We start from the raw sequence: 16657 nt of genomic DNA, 5'->3' as shown, positions 1-16657 counted from the left end.
GTCATGCGTCATGACGGAAATAAGCGTGGGGGCGGGGTTACGTGAAGTGACGAAAGACGTTGTGGGGGCGGGGTTATGTGTGGTGACGACGGTTTGCGTGGGGGCGGGGTTACGCGTAGTCACGTAAGGCGGCGTGGGGGCGGGGAAACCTGAGGATTTGTGGTCCTGCAGGTTAGTGATGTCAGTGGGGGCGGAAGTGGCTGCGCCGACGGCAACCGGAGGGGCGGAAATGGTTGCGGCGACGGAGGAGTGGTGGTCATTCCCGGTGGCCGCATGGGTCGCGGGTCCGTCGGCGATCGTGGAAGCGGTTGTGTGTGTGGTGGTCACCGGGGCAGTTGTTGGGGCGGCGATCGCGGGGGCTCCGAGGTCGGTGGGGGCGGAAGTGACGTCACGGTCGGCGGCGGCCTTGGGTGCCGCGGGCGCTGTAGCGGCCACATGTGTAATGGCGTCCGACAGGCCTGTGGAAGGTTCTGGACTAGTTGAGGGGCCACGAGTGTGGGGGTAAGTACATGAAAGTTTTTGGTACTTACCTTCAAGACCATCAATAATACCCTTACTGGTATAAAATTCGCTAAAGAGGAGGAAAACAACAGCAAACTGCCATTCCTAGATGTCACCGTAGAGTGAACAGCCAATGGGGAACTTCAAACCAGTGTCTACAGGAAAACAACATATACGGACCAAATATTGAACTACAAAAGCAATCATCCCAACATTCACAAACGAAGCTGCATCAAAACATTATTTCAATGAGCCACCACACACTGCAGCACAGAGGAACTACACAGAGCAGAGGAAAATCACCTATACAGTGTATTCAAAAAGAACGGGTACCCAATGAAGACAGTCTGCCGTTCTCTCAGCACCAAAGCCAAATAAGCAGACAAAACACGTCCAGAAACCCTAACCACTCTCCCCTTGGCCAAAAACATTTCGGAAATGACTGCCAGACTACTCAGACCTCTTGACATCATGGTACCCCACAAACCCACCATCACACTAAAACAGCAGCACATGAACTTGAAAAACCCTATACGAATAACAAACAAAACTAATGTAATTTACAAAATACCGAGCAAGGACTGTAATAAACATTACTTTGGACAAATAGGCAGAAAACTAGCCACCAGGATACATGAACATCAACTAGCCACAAAAAGACATGACCTTCTCTTACTAGTATCCTTATATATAGATGAGGAAAGATACGCTTCGACCAGGACAACACATCAATCCTAGGACAAGCAAAACAGAGACATTCGCAAGAATTCCAAGAAGCATGGCATTCCAACTGGAACTCTATCAACAAACACTTTGACATGGATCCCATTTACTATCCCCTGAGAAAAAGAACAGGAAATGATGTCACCACAGGAAATGACACCATCAACCTAAGGGAACCAAAACACATAAATAGAAAGTGGGCTACACCACCGGAGTGTTTCATCCGGAGGCTCACTGATGATGTTACCTAGTATGGTGATGAAGCGTCTGAAAACGAACCTTCCAGCTCTGCGAGCAAACCTACATCGAGAACCTCAATCTGAGCTACAAATCCTCCCAAAACTCACTAATAAGCCTGTACTCTCTGCCTGTTCATGTGTCTGTCTAAATGCCTCTTAAATGCTGCTATCGTATCGGCTTCTACTATTTCCCCTGGCATCATGTTCTAGTCACTTACCATCCTCTGTGTAAAAAGGATTCCTGGCACATCTCCTTTAAACTTCTCTCTTCCCCCTTTCACCTTAATTGGGTTCTTCAATGTATTTGTCTAAATATCTATCAGTCCAAGAATTCATCCACCGCATGCATTTTAAGTAGTTACAATCAGTTGATCTTTCTGTGATTTCTTTTGACAATGGGTCAATGATGATTTGGACCAGTTTAAGAGAAGCATGTGAAGCATCTGTTTTTGAGCACTGATTGGTCTAATGGTCTGTCCAATCAGTGCTCTTACAGGGTGGTAGAAACAGCAGCTTTTTTTAAAATCACATTTCTGAATAGTTGTCTTTTTTTCTCAGCAGTTCCACACTTGCCATTGCTGGTACATAGTGCATATTGGGTGAACAGGCATGGGTAGCATTAAGATGACACAAGGGGCTGTGGGAGTGAGTGGGCAGAAGTGAGAGGAGTCTAAGGGGTGAAGACTAAACAGCCTAACTGCTTTTACTAGAACTAGACTCACATTGTTTACCTCAGTTTTAAAAGTCCCACCCAGGGAGAGGGAGTGAGAAAAGGAGATCGAGAGAGAGGGAGTATTGACAGAGGAAAATGAGAGAGAAAAGGCAGGTATAGACAGGTTGAGATAAAGAGGGAAATGAAGAGTGAGACTGTTGCTAAAAAGAAGATGGGATGAGGAAAGAACAGCAGTGTTAAAGAAGGCAACTGGCCATTACCTTCTCCAGGGCCATGATGTGGAGGCTCTGGTGTTGGACATCACCTGATGAAGGGGCAACACTCTGAAAGCTTGTGATCTCAAGTAAACCTCTTGGACTATAACCTGGTAGTGTGTGACTTCTGACCTCCTCCAGATCAATTAGGGATGGGCAATAAATGCTGGCTGAGCTGACGATGCCAACCTTTCATGAATGAGTAATAACAAACAGACCAAGATAGAAATAAATAGACAGGGTTTAAAGGTTGTATCTAAACTGAATTAGAATTATTGTGTTGGTGTAAATGTTTAATAGTTTGTTTTTCATAAATGGAAAAGCATCCTGCAACAAGGGATGTGGATGTTAACCCTGAGACCCTACTTAGTTGAACAATCCAATACAATAGGATTGCTCTGGGCATGAAAAACAAAAGCAGTAAACCTTACATCGTTACAGTATCATCGGGCCAACGATGAAAGGAATGCATAAAGCATCAGGTTATTGAGATTAAAGAGTGCTATCATTCCTGACTTCATAAACAAGTGCACCCAATCGCTATGTGCTGAAACCAGAATAGAAAATTCTAGAAGCCTCTGTGAAAGGAAAAACAGACTTAATGTTTCACTTGAATGAGCTACCAGCTGAAATGTATTTGGATAGTATATGTGCCAATAAGGCATTTTCAATTTTTAAATAATTTTGTCGAGACTTTAAATTGAATCTGACAATGAATCTGTCACTAGTACAATGCACATTGCTCTCTCTCCCCCCCTTCCACCCTAACACCAGGCAAGGGGATACAGATTGCAGACCCATCAGCCCATTGATGAGATTCCACTTTCTCTTAAATTATAGCAGTCAGTACAGGGATCCATTTCATCCATTGTAAAGCTCTTTGAAAGAGCTATTCATCTGGGCACAAGATCATTTTTCTTCCTCAAGGTCACTTCCTGAGATTTTCTCCAATGATATCTTTTGATTTTTTGAGGCCACACATTGGTTTTTGGGGATTCTTTTCTTCATTCTCGTCTGCTCCTTCAAGCGGTAACACGGCAGGAATCAAAATGGTTGTTCATTTTCTGAGGACTTCTCTTCAACTGCTCTGTCCACACACAGACGTAAGTTTGGAAAGTGGAGTTTGAAAGATTGACAGGGCAGAAGGAGGCTGTTCAGCCCATTGTGCAGCTGATAAAGAGCCGTCCCGCCTAATTACCCCCATCCCCCACAATTTTTTTTGGCACACCTTAACATCCAAGAGTTTTTTAGTTGCAATAAATGATTCTACCTCGAGTGGCCTATCCATGAGGGTTATGGACCTCCTCTGAGTGAGAAACCATCTCACCAACTCCCCTCAATTCCTTCTACCATTAGCTTTAAATCTATGAACCTTGGTTATTGACCATTCTGCATTAATGTAGTACACATCCATACATTAATGGGAAAAATGGAATTTATCTGTGAATGAACCTTTTGCTACTCACTCAGGCAAGTTTTGTCACCATTTTATTATTTTCAATAGTTTCTTAATTCAGCTAATTAAAGGAACAAGAACGAGATAGCAGAGGGATGCGTATTGGGTGGCACGGTGGCTCAGTGGTTAGCACTGCTGCCTCACGGTGCTAGGGACCTGGGTTTGATTCCACCCTCAGGTGACTGTCTGTGTGAAGTTTGCACATTCTCCCCGTGTCTGCATAGGTTTCTTCCGGGTGCTCCGGTTTCCTCCCACAGTCTAAAGATGTGCAGGTTAGGGTGGATTGGCCATGGGAAGTGCAGAGTTAAAGAGAAAGGGTAGGGGGCTGTGTCTGCATGTGATGCTTTTCAGAGGTTTGACATGTACTCGATGGGCCAAGTGGCCTGCTTCCACTCTGTAGGGATTCTATAATGCTAATTCTAAAAAAGAAGCAAGGGTGTACTGAAGGAAAAAGGTAGTAAGTATGATGTGGAGGTGCCGGAGTTAGACTAAGGAGGATAAAGTTAGAAGTCACACAACACCAGGTTATAACCCCCCTGGTTTATTTGAAATCACAAGAACCTGTTGGACAATAACCTGGTGTCGTGTGACTTCTGACTTTGTCCACATTGTGATTAGTTAGGGTGTTGAATGCACTACCCAGAAATGTGGTGGAGGCATTCAAGGGGGGCACTAGATGGTCATTTGGATAGCAATGGTGTGCAGGGATATGGGAAACGACCAGGAGGTTGGCACTGGGTAATGATGCTTAATTAATGAGCTGAATCAGACAGAATGGGTAGAATGTCTCATCTGTATCATAACAATTCTGTGATTCTGTGAATTGGACAAATCTACCAAATTTTGACTATGCTTTTGTTGTGTGTATTGTTTAACTTCATATCACCAGCAAAGTTGGCATTATTGTCCATTCCCAGTTGTCCTGAAATAATTTTGTTTATTTATTCTTACATCGGATCTAGGCACTACTGACAAGACCAGCAATATTTGCTGTTCCCTAATAGCTCTTGAACTGAGTGGGCTCTCAAAGCCATTCCAGAGGGCAGTTAGGGGTCAACTACATTGCTCTGGATCTGGAGTCACACAGATTTCCTTCCTTGAAGGGCACTGGTGAACCAGAGGGGTTTTTACAACAATCGACAATGGTTGTATGGTCATCATTAAACTGGCTCAGTGGTGGTGATCTGATTGTTAGTGCATTGATGTGAGGCTGGACACTTGTACTGACTCAACAGTAAAAGACAACGGGTTCTCCTTCCTCTCGGGGTTTTGATATACCAGATTCTGAATTAGAGTGGTGCTATATTCCTGATGAAGGGCTTTTGCCAGAAACGTCGATTTTCCTGCTCCTCGGATGCTGCCTGAACTGCTGTGCTTTTCAGTAACACTAATCCAGAATCTGGTTTCCAGCATCTGCAGTCCTTGTTTTTACCACCATTTTGTTCACAATAATCCAACAGCTTCAGAGTCATCTTCCCAGACTTGTTATAAAGAGAGACATATACAGGTAGTTCTCCTATAACACGTGTTTTCTAAACATGATTTGCCTGGAAAGCGATTTGTGAATTGCCAACCTTTTGTTATAAAGTGAACTCTGATTAGCTGCTACGTGATTCCCATCCCCAGCAACTAGGTGTTGGACTGTGCGGAGGATGGACTCTGCGTTGGCATCATGTGGTCAGCTGGCTCGTGTGCTTTCAGGTAAAGAGCTTGGTGGAAGTTATAGTGCTTTAGTCAGTGATTGCATTGTTAAAGTATTGCAATTACTGCATTATTTCACTACAATATATGATTTAAAAATTTACTTAAACTGTGCAATCGTTTGTATTAGTCTAGCTACTATTTTGCTTTCGATTTTGACTGACAGTTTTGCTGGTTTGCCCCAACCCCGTTTTTTCCATAGGTCCCATTATTTCTATGACATGGCATCACATGGGAACGCTACTACCACATTACAGGAGAATTACCTGTACAAAACCTCTCATATCAAACAGCGCATTTCTTCTGTTAAAACAAACAACTACAGATGCTGGAAATGTGAAATAAAAACAGAAATTGCTGGAGAAACTCAGCAGGTCTGGCAACCACTGTGGACAGATAAACAGAGCTAATATTTAATTCTGACGATGGGTCACTGGACCAGAAATGTTAGCTCTCCTTTTTCTCCAGAGATGCTGCCAGACCTGCTGAGCTTCTCCAGCAATTTCCATATTCCTTTAGAGGTTCGTAATAGGAAAATTACAGAGCACACTCAACCACGCTTGTAGAACTGAGATATCTTGTGTTTCATATGATTCTACAAATGGACTACACTTACTCAACAATCCTAGTGAAACAATCTTTTGAAAGCTAGTGCTTCCAAATAAACCTGTTCCATATAAACCTATAACCTATTATTGTGTGATTTTTAACTCTGGCCATCCCAGTCCAACACAGTTCCTCCACATCAACAATCCTCAGCATGCTAATAGCTACACCAGCAAACAATTTCAGGTAATCAAGCTTACATTTGCAAGAAGTAGGCATTCGTTCATACACAAGAAACTATTCTCTTTCCAACAAAAAGAACCTGTTGAAACCTTTCATCTTTATTGAGTTTCCAGGAGTTTGGAGGAAGTGAGGACTTACAGATGCTGGAGATCAAAGTCAAAAATTGTGGCACTGGAAAAGCGCAGCAGGTCAGAAGCGTCCAAGGAGCAGGAGAATCGACATTTCAGGAATGCCTGATGAAGGGCTTATGTCAGAAACATCCACTCTCCTGCTCGCCGGAGGCTGCCTAATCTGCTGCGCTTTTCCAGCGCCACACTTTTTGACACTTACCCAGGAACTTGACAAGCCTACAGTTCCCTGTTGTTTTCTCCATGACAATGCTTTGGTCAATCTAACATCTTGCAAACCTTTTGCACCGATTATACAAATTGTTGCAATTGTTTGGAATTGTTTATATTCTTGCATTTGCCCTGCCAAGTGCAAAATGAAAGGCTTTCAACAAAATGAACACTTTGTCCTACTTAAGTGATTGTCTAGATGACATTAGTTGCAAGACCATTTTTAAGCTGCATGGTGCAATTTGCTTTGATATGCCATCCAGGTTATTCGCCTCATTGTGTGGATTATCACTACCATCCCCATATCCATCGGCTATCCTGGGTTTACAATCTGAGTAAGGTTGACCTACATTCTTCAGCATTTCAAAACAGGATAGTTGGTCTGACTGAAACCTCTGAGTTACTGAAGGGAGTTCACAGGTAGACCCTGAGATTGTTGTTCTCTTGGCTGTGAAACCAGAAACCCTAAGGGCCCACTGTCAGGATCAGGGGATGATCATTTAGCTTTGGCATAAGCAATAGTTTTTTACTCCAATGACTATGGATCTTTTGAATTCTCTAGCTCAGCTGGTGGTTGCTGAATGCATAGATTTATATCTAGGTCCCAGAGATGAAAGGTTTGTCATACGAGAAACAGTTGAAGACTCTGAGTCTGTACTTGATGGAGTTTAGAAGGATGAGAAGGATCTGATTTAAGCTTACAGAATACTGAGAGGTCTGAGTACAGTGGATGTGGAGAAGATGTTCCTACTAGTAGGAGAGATGAGGACCCGAGGGCACAGCCTCAGGGTGAAGGGATGACCCTTTAGAACTGAGATGAGGAGGAATTTCTTCAGCCAGAGGGTGGGGAATCTGTGGGACTTATTGTTGCAGATGGCTGTGGAGGGCAGGTCATTGAGTGTGTATAAGGCAGAGATAGATAGGTTCTTTCTAGTAAGGGGATCAACAGTTACAGAGAGAAGACAGCAAAATGGGGTTGAAAAACATATCAACTATGATTGAATGGTGTAGCAGATCCAAAAGGCCGAATGGCCTCATGCTGCTCCTATATGTTATTGCCTTCTGGTTTCATAGTATAGTGAGAGTTATCATTGCCCCACATATCATCGGCTGTCCTTTCATTAATGAGAGGCAACTGATAGTGGGTATGACCTGAGGGTCAGCACATCTCAGGCGAGGGGGTGAGGTTGAGAAGTAAGGACCTTCATGATCACATTGTTTGGTACAAAACATGAACCTACGCTATTGGGATCACGCTGCATTAGAAACCAGCCATCCCCAGCCAACTGAACTAACCAACTACACATCGCTTTGTAAGAGTGAGATAGTCAGATGTTTGGTGTGTCGGGGAATTAAGAGATTGGGCAGCAGGCAGGAAAGTGGAAATGGCAAACATGATCAGCCAACTGGTCTGCTACTTATTTTTCTTAGGCAGAGCTAAGAAGTTTAATCAAATCTAAATTTATAATGCTTTTATCCATGAAATCTGATTGTTGGAATACTGATGATTTGAGTGAATATACAATAGTAAATCATTCAATCAAAAAACAGTGAAGCCTGCAGTTAAATCCTTTATATTCTTCTTCCAATGAAATGAGTTGGAAACAAAAGCTGATCAAGATTGTTGTCGTGAGTGTGTAATGGAGACCATTGCTTAAACGAATGACGATTATTGACACTTTGCAGAGGTTTGTGTCCTAAGTTTTCAGGAACAGAAAATAAAGCACGAAATGTAGTTTGGTCTCATCCATCATAACTTCAGAGAGAGTTCTGGTACGTGACTGAAAACAGTGTACGAGCTGAAGGCAAAGTATGTTCTGTCATGCTGGACTTCAGAGTTTGTGGAGTGTATCTTGTTTATTTGCCTATTACCTGTCCCAAACAATGAAGCTAATCTTCCTCATTAAACCCTGAGATGGTGCTGATGTCCTTCCCCCAACATCAGGGAGAAGATGCACCCCATGTTATTGATTACAAATAGTTCTTCTATAACGTGATGGTTGAATTCTTGTCTAACCCCACATTATAGAAAAATTGTTCTTTACAAACAGCACTTAAAGTGTTAGTGATGTAATTGCGTTACAGACAACACAAGTTTTAGAAGTTTATGCTTTAGAGAGTGTCCCCAGTTTGTCAATCATGTTACAGCGAATCCACGTTAAAGAATCGTGCATTATAACACAACACGCTGTACTGAGTCCCCACGGTTACTGCAGTCTGGTGGTTGCTTGCATTGTTATTAATCTGAAACAGAGTGAGGTAGGGTTTTGGAGTCAGTGAGCTGTGACTCAGAGGGGCTTGTTCTGTGTCCACAGAGTCAACAGCAGATCATTATATCTTCAACCCCATGGAAATGGGGGGTGGGGGGAGGTTTGGTTGAGCTGAGATGTGAAAACATTTGCTAAAATCTCGAAAACAACCAACGCAAAACCATCAGCTTCCACTAACAGTCAGAGGGTACCATTATGATGAGCAACCAATTCCCCTGCCCTGGTCATTTTGGTGTAATAATGGTGTATTCAGCCTCTGCTTTGACAGTTTTGACAGTAGTCAGCTGGGTTTCAGGAAGATGGGCAGCTAAAGGGAGGTGAGGGATATATCCATGGGAGAGGTAACTGTTTGTACTTCCCATCTTTCCAAGTCCAGCATACTAGCTCCTTCCTACTTGCCAATGTGAGGGCAACCCATTTAACAGCACCCATCCCCACAATACACCCCATCACGTGGCCATTCACTGCCTACATAACCAAGACCAAAACATGCCAAGAATCAGATTGCCCCCCATAGCCAGACTCAGATGGCCCTGTGATATTATTGCAAAATTGTTCATCCTGAGATCCTGGTAAAGTTCAGGGCACTTGGGTTTTAATCCTGCCATAGTAGATCGTGGAGTTTGAATTCAATTTTGGAATTAGGTGTTTAATGATGATTGTGAAATGGTTTTCAGGAGAGACCCATCTTGTTCATTTTAGGGAAGGAGATTGTGTGGCCTATATTTAACTCCAAGCTTCGGGATGGGCAATAAATGCTGCTTTGGTCAGTGATGCCCTAACCATGGATGAATCACCAGTACAGTGGCTCAATGATTAACACTGCTGCCTCATGGTGCCAGGGACCACGATTCTAGCCTCAGGTGACTGTCTGTGTGGAGTCTGCACATTTTTCCTGTGTCTGCATGGGTTTCCTCCCACAGTCTAAAGATGTGCAGGTTAGGTGAATTGGCCGTCCTAAACTGCCTGTTGTGTTCAGGGATAGGTGCTTTAGTCAGGGGAAAATGTAGAGTGATAGGTTAGGGTAATGGGCCTGAGTGGGAGACTCTTCAGAGGGTCGGTGTGGACTTGTTGGGCCAGATGGCTTATTTCCACACTGTTCTAATTGAATTCGGGAGAAGCTCAGAAGGCAATACGGTCTCTTCCTATTCTCTGTCTCCCTGCCTTTGACCCTTTAACTCATCTCATCAATCTAGTGTTCCTTTGTCAGATTGCATACAGTGTAAAATGGATGTTGATTAACATCAGCTAGCATTGGTGAAGGCCAATATAATCTCCTGTCAAAAGTTCACATCATCGACAATTCTTTACCAGTAAGAGAAATATTCCTATTTGTCAGCTGAGTACATTCTCTTAGATGTAAAACTTGCTTAGGGCAGAAACACTGGGTACAGACCGAACAAACCAGCAGCAAATAAAACATCAATTTTAACTTCACATAAACCTAGATCATAATATTTAAGTTTTTCAGAGAATAAAACTGATCACAAATGTTTACTGTCTATAATGAGCAGTCAGGACCCAGACAGGTAGTGAGGGCTTTATGTGTATAGTATTTGTCAACAGGATTGCCAGCTTGCAAGCCCAGAATTCCTGATAACACTTGGGTTTTGAATTCGTAATATACGTGGTAATTGAACTGGCAAAGTGCTCACTGCTTTGCAAACAAATGAAAAGCAATTTAGAGGGAAAATAACTATTTCTGTCTGGTAGCATCTGGTGATATTGCCAGGCCATTGCCTTTAAATTTGTTTCCAAATAGATTTATTCGAACCATGTATTTTCAAGGCCTGCGTGTTTCGAGAATGTAAATCACTGACTCTAAACATCCAGTGCACAGCAGGGAGAACCTCCAAAATAATAGTGCTGACACAGCATTAATAATGCAACAACAGCTGGTTGCTGATTCATGACTGAGCTCTGTACTCAAATATTTCTGCTTAGAGTCTGGGGTCTTTCTCAAATTCCAATGATGGTATCTCTCTGTAGAACAGTCCCCAACAAGCACAAGTGAGATAGATTCATTATCTATAATTGACTTCAGTCCATGAGAGTAAAAAATGAGGTCTGCAGATGCTGGAGATCACAGCTGAAAATGTGTTGCTGGTCAAAGCACAGCAGGCCAGGCAGCATCTCAGGAATAGGGAATTCGACGTTTCGAGCATATGCTCGAAACGTCGAATTCCCTATTCCTGAGATGCTGCCTGGCCTGCTGTGCTTTGACCAGCAACACATTTTCAGCTTCAGTCCATGAGACAAAAGCCAACAACTGTGTAGGACTCCAGTGGACAGCACATGGTCTGGAAGATGGCAATGTGCTTAGGACAATCAAAGGGCTCACTGGTGAGGGGAGGGTAAAATAGTTTTCTCTTGCAATGGAGTCCATGGGGAAACAATCCAACTGGGGGCTATGTAAGAGGACAAACAAGACAAAAGCAGGTTTCCTGATTTACCTCAAACCCACGATCCACATCTCAGAGGTTTGCAATTGCAGGACACACCATTATCATGCCGAAATGACCAAGGCACCAAGGGAACTGGTTACTCACCATAATTGTCTGCTTTTATTGGGAAGGTCAGAGTGAAGATATGGATCCTCATTAGAGAAAGAGGAAATGTCATTACTTTTCAGAGAGTTGTGTTTTTTTGGTTGATTGAGGTTTATTTGTTACTTTGAATGGAATGGAGAAAGTGAGGTGGATGATAGAATCAAAGTGCATGCTTTAGCAAAAAAGATGTAATCATAAATATTCATATATTTCATTTTCTTCCCACTGTGGGTAATATTTTAAGTTTTTAGTTTATGCACAACTTTATACTGCACCCTTTCACATCACAGTTCTCATTTGACATTGATTACACTTGACAGAATTTAAAAGAGCTTGCCAATTTTGGGAAACTGATCCATTTAATATGTTTTGCCACTCTGCGGAATAAGATTTGGAAGAAAAAAATTACAAAGATGTCAAAACTATTGCCCATACAGTTTTGTAGATAACCACAAACTGCTTCTGAGGTCTTCAATGCTTGAAATTCATTAACCTCATAGTTGCTTACTCAGAGAAGGGACCTCAAGGTCAGGATGTGGTTGGCCTGTGTCTCACTCCAGGTACAATCTAGGGTGATGCTGTTGAGCTCTGCTAAGTCAGGCTGAACTGACATTTGAAGTGTTCAAGAAAAGCCCATCCTGCTGGATGAGGTTAAAGATCCCATGGTGTTATCTGAAGAAAAATTGCTCTGTCAATGTGCGTTGCTTAACTACTATCAACAAAACCGGATTTATTGTTCGGTCTTTTAATCTACTATGAATGGAGACTTGTAATGTCCAGATTGCTTATCTGCATGCAATACAAGTTAACGAGCATTTTAAAAATATACACAAAAGCCCACACCAGGAACTGGAGTCAACTAGCCAGCCCCTTGATGCTGCATTAAATATGATCATAGCTAATCTAATTGTGGCCTCGATTCCACTTTTCTACCTACTCCCAAAAACCCTTTGACCCCCTTGTTAAGCATAAGCCCTACTCCCGACTCTCTCACAATAGGAAACATCCTCCCACATCCACCTTCTCAGTTTCATCAGGATCTTCTGCCTTGCAGTAAGATCACCTCTCATTCTCCTAAGCTCCACTGACTATAGACAACCTGTCCAGCATTTTCCAACGAGATGCCTCCTCTATAGTAGGCATCAGTTAAGTGAACTTTTTGAGAACTGCCTGTAATGTCATTAAATCCTTCCTCGTTTATGAATCACTTTGGATAGTGTGAGAAGTTGCTATGTGATTGTGAATTTGTTCTTTGAATTTTAGCTAAGATATGAAAAAGCCACACTTACATCACATTTGCCACTAAACAGTGATAAGACAGACAGAATCAAAAATTGGCCATTTGGCCCCTCAACATCCTCTGCTTTTCAATAAGATCATGGCTGACCTTGATCACAGTGATTGATCTTTGTTAAAAGAGTCTAAAATAAATCCAGGCACATTTACCCTGTCAAGCACCCTAAGAATCTTTTGTGTTTCAATAAGGTAACATCTCATTTTTCTCAACTTCAATGAGTACAGGCCCAACCTACACAATCTCTCCTCATACAAGAGTCCCTCCACACCCAGGATCAGCTGAGTGAACATTCTCTGGGCTGCCTGTTTCATTGGATAAAGGGATCAAACTTTTCACAGTATTCCAGTTTAGCCTGACTAGTATCCTGTATAATTTTAGAAAAACTTCCCTACTTTTGTGTTCTACTCCCTTTGAATTAAATTCCAACATTACATCTGCCTTCCCTATTACCCGCTGAATTTGAATGCTAGCTTTTTCTGATCTATGGGTGGGGTCTCTCACATTGTTCTGTGCTGTAGCTGTCTCCAGTCCTTCTCCATTGAAATAATTTCCACTTGCTGACAAAGTACATAATCTCACATTTTCCCAAATTATATTCCATTTGCCAAGCTTTTTCTCCCACTTATTTAACCTGTCTCTGTCACTCTGCAGGCTCTTTGAGTCATCCTCACCACTTGTTTTCCCACTGTTTTCTATGTCATCCATAAACCTGGCTCCAGTACATTCCCTTTCCTCATCCAAGTCACTAATGTAAATTGTAAATACAGAATAACCTCAAAAATCCAGCATTCAATTATCCAGAATTTGATTAAATGAACAAAATACTCTCCGCCCATGTGCTTCGGATAATCGAAGTTCCCCTGTAATTGTGGTCCCTGCATGGATCATTGTGATATTCCAGGTTACCATCCTGAAAACATGCCAATCCTCCCAATTCTCTGTCTTCAATTAGTTAGCCAATCCTCTATACATGCAAGTATTCTACCTTTAACATCAAAGGCTCTTATCTTATTAAGTAGACTAACATGTGGTACCTTATCAAATGCCTTCTGAAAATCCAAATATATTACATCCACTGCTTCCCCTTTATCAATCCTGCTTGGTACCTCCTCAAAAAATTCTAGTAAATCTGTCAGGCACAATTTCCCCTTTGTGAAGTCAGGCTGACTGTGCTGATCACTATCATGTATTTGTAAATATCTGCCATTACTTCTTTTATTTGAGATTCTAACATTTTCCCAATAACAGACATTAAGCTAACGTGTCTACTGTTCCCTGTTTCCTGTCTCCTTACCTTTTTAAATGAAACTAGGTTATAATCCAACAGGTTTAACTGGAAGCACACTAGCTTTCGCAGCACCACTCCTTCATCAGGACAACCACCTGACTTTTAACTTTGTACACACCAGTCCAAATCATTTTTAAATGAAGGTGTTTTTGAATTTTATACTGAAGCTGGTTTGGAAAGATGGGACTCATTACCACATCCCTGTTCAAATAAAAATACTGTAGGCTAACCTTCAAACTAGTATATTTAATTTACTATTGACTTAATCATTTTAATTTGATATAATAGCCACAAGCAATTATTCACTTAAATCACTTTGTCGCTGTGACTGGCATTTTATAAATTGATTGGACTTTTAATGTCACAGCTGAACCCTAAGAGCACAAGAACAATGTTATAAAAGGAAAGACCCTCTGATCTATTCAGCATGCCCCATGCAATTACATTCTTGTGTTTTAGAATATATACACATTTTATTGCCCAAAACCAACTGACAAATAAACTTATAAAACCAAAATAAAACAAAGAGCAGCTGCTGCTAGAAAACTGAAACAAAAACGGAAATTGCTGGAGAAACTCAGCATCTATGGAGAGAGAGATGTGACAGAGTTAATGTTTCATGTTCAGTGACTATTCATCACAACAGATAGCAGCTACAAGAAGGTGGTATATATGCTGAAGACAGGGAATGTGGGAGAAAAGGATTGATTGGATAAGCAGACATGGAGCCCAGACAGCGAGAAAGAAAGTTAGACAGACATTGGGATGGTTTGATAGTGAGCCAGGGAGGAAGAGAAGCTGGGAATGGGTTTATAAATAGGTGAAAATGCATTGGCTGTGATAAAAGCACCCCAGCGGGCTGGAGTGTGACGGGGGGTGGAGGGGTCAGGGTAAGGACATGGAGAAAATGCTCAAGCCTTCAACTTTTTGAATTTGAATCTTGCATTCTCAAGACTGCAGGGTCCAAAGCAGAACTTGAGGTGCTGTTCTTCCAGCTTATGCTGAGCTTTCCTGAAGCGCTGTAGCAAGCCCAAGAAATGAAACATAGAACACAGCAAGGCAGGCTGCATCAGGAGGTGGAGAAGTCAGGTGTAACCCTGCTCCAGGACTGCTATCTGCTATCTGCCTTCTTGTGTTCTTCCAGCTTCCTGCTTGTCTATCTTGGATTCCAGCATCAGTTGTGTTTATCTCTAAAGAAATAAAACCCCTGGCCAAATGAGGCTGAAAGGTCTGTGAAATTCTGAACTATTCCAGGCAAATAACTCAAACAAACAAGATCACTCTGATCCTGCTAATGTCCTGTGGAATCTCACTTTTTCACAAAGTGATCTTGGTCCCAGACAGAAACAGGTTCTAATCATTTGTGAAGGAAGTCGCCGACTCAGGCGACTGACTGTGTGGAGTTTACACATTCCCCCCCGTGTCTGTGTGTGTTTGCTCCGGGTGCTCCGGTTTCCTCCCACAGTCCAAAGATGTGCAGGTCAGGTGAATTGGCCATGCTAAATTGCCCGTAGTGTGGGGTAAATATAGGGGTATAGGTGGGTTGCGCTTCAGCGGGTCAGTGTGGACTTGTTGGGCCGAAGGGCCTATTTCCACACTGTAAGTAACCTAGTCTAATCTAATTCAATGAATTGGCGCCGGATACATGAACTGGGAGTTTGTTCCAAAGGTTCCTGATTCACTGAACAAAGCTGCGCCCAATCCAACTTGGATCCTACTCATCGACAACTTCAAACAGGAAAGGCCTGGACCCTCACAGGGCAGAGATCTGAGTGAGATCACAAAGACAGAGAACCTAATTACATCCGTTCATGCGTGACATAGATTGGACTTGGTTAAGAAAACATCAATAAAAATTTGGATAATAGGCTGAACTCTCGCTATCTTTCATTACATTAGAGAGATATTACTGGGACACAAAAAAGCAAAGTATGCAAAAATCAAACTTCTTTCAATCACCCCTGGGTTGGCATAGAAAATTGCATGCTATTAGACACTGGAATAAAACTTACCAGTATAATGTTATCAACGCAACGTAAATATGAACATAAGTAGGTCACAAGAAAGGCTGAGGACAGTATGTCTTTATCAACAGGCTGGGGCCATAATGCATAATGCACCCCATCTCTAGTCTCCCATATCTTACAGAGTCACCAAACACTACAGGGCAGCCTGGAGGAGGATAAATGTTAACCAGAGAACAACGCTGATGAACACATGGGTGTTTAATGTACTTACACCATTCCTGTTTCATTAGGAACCTTGATGATCAATAATGGTTTCATGGTCATCAATAAATTCTTAATTCATGATGGAATTCGAACCCATGTCCCCAGCTGAAATCTTCAAAATCATAGTCTAGCAATAATACCATGAGACCACTGCCTCTCCCTATTATAAAGCCCCACTCTCTTGTTAGAGAGAGAGAACTGGTAGTGAGGTTACCCTGAGCCTCAGCGCAATTCAGAGAAGGGGAGAGGGTGGCACATGGCTCAGTGGTTAGCACTGCTGCCTCACAGCTCCAGGGACCCAGGTTCGATGCCAGCCTCAGGTGACTGTGTTGAGTTTGCATGTCTGTG

The sequence above is a fragment of the Hemiscyllium ocellatum genome, chromosome 24 (genome assembly GCF_020745735.1).
Source record: "Hemiscyllium ocellatum isolate sHemOce1 chromosome 24, sHemOce1.pat.X.cur, whole genome shotgun sequence".
Lineage (NCBI taxonomy): Eukaryota > Metazoa > Chordata > Chondrichthyes > Orectolobiformes > Hemiscylliidae > Hemiscyllium > Hemiscyllium ocellatum.
The sequence above is the reverse complement of the archived record's forward strand: the minus strand, read 5'-3'. Positions refer to the sequence as shown.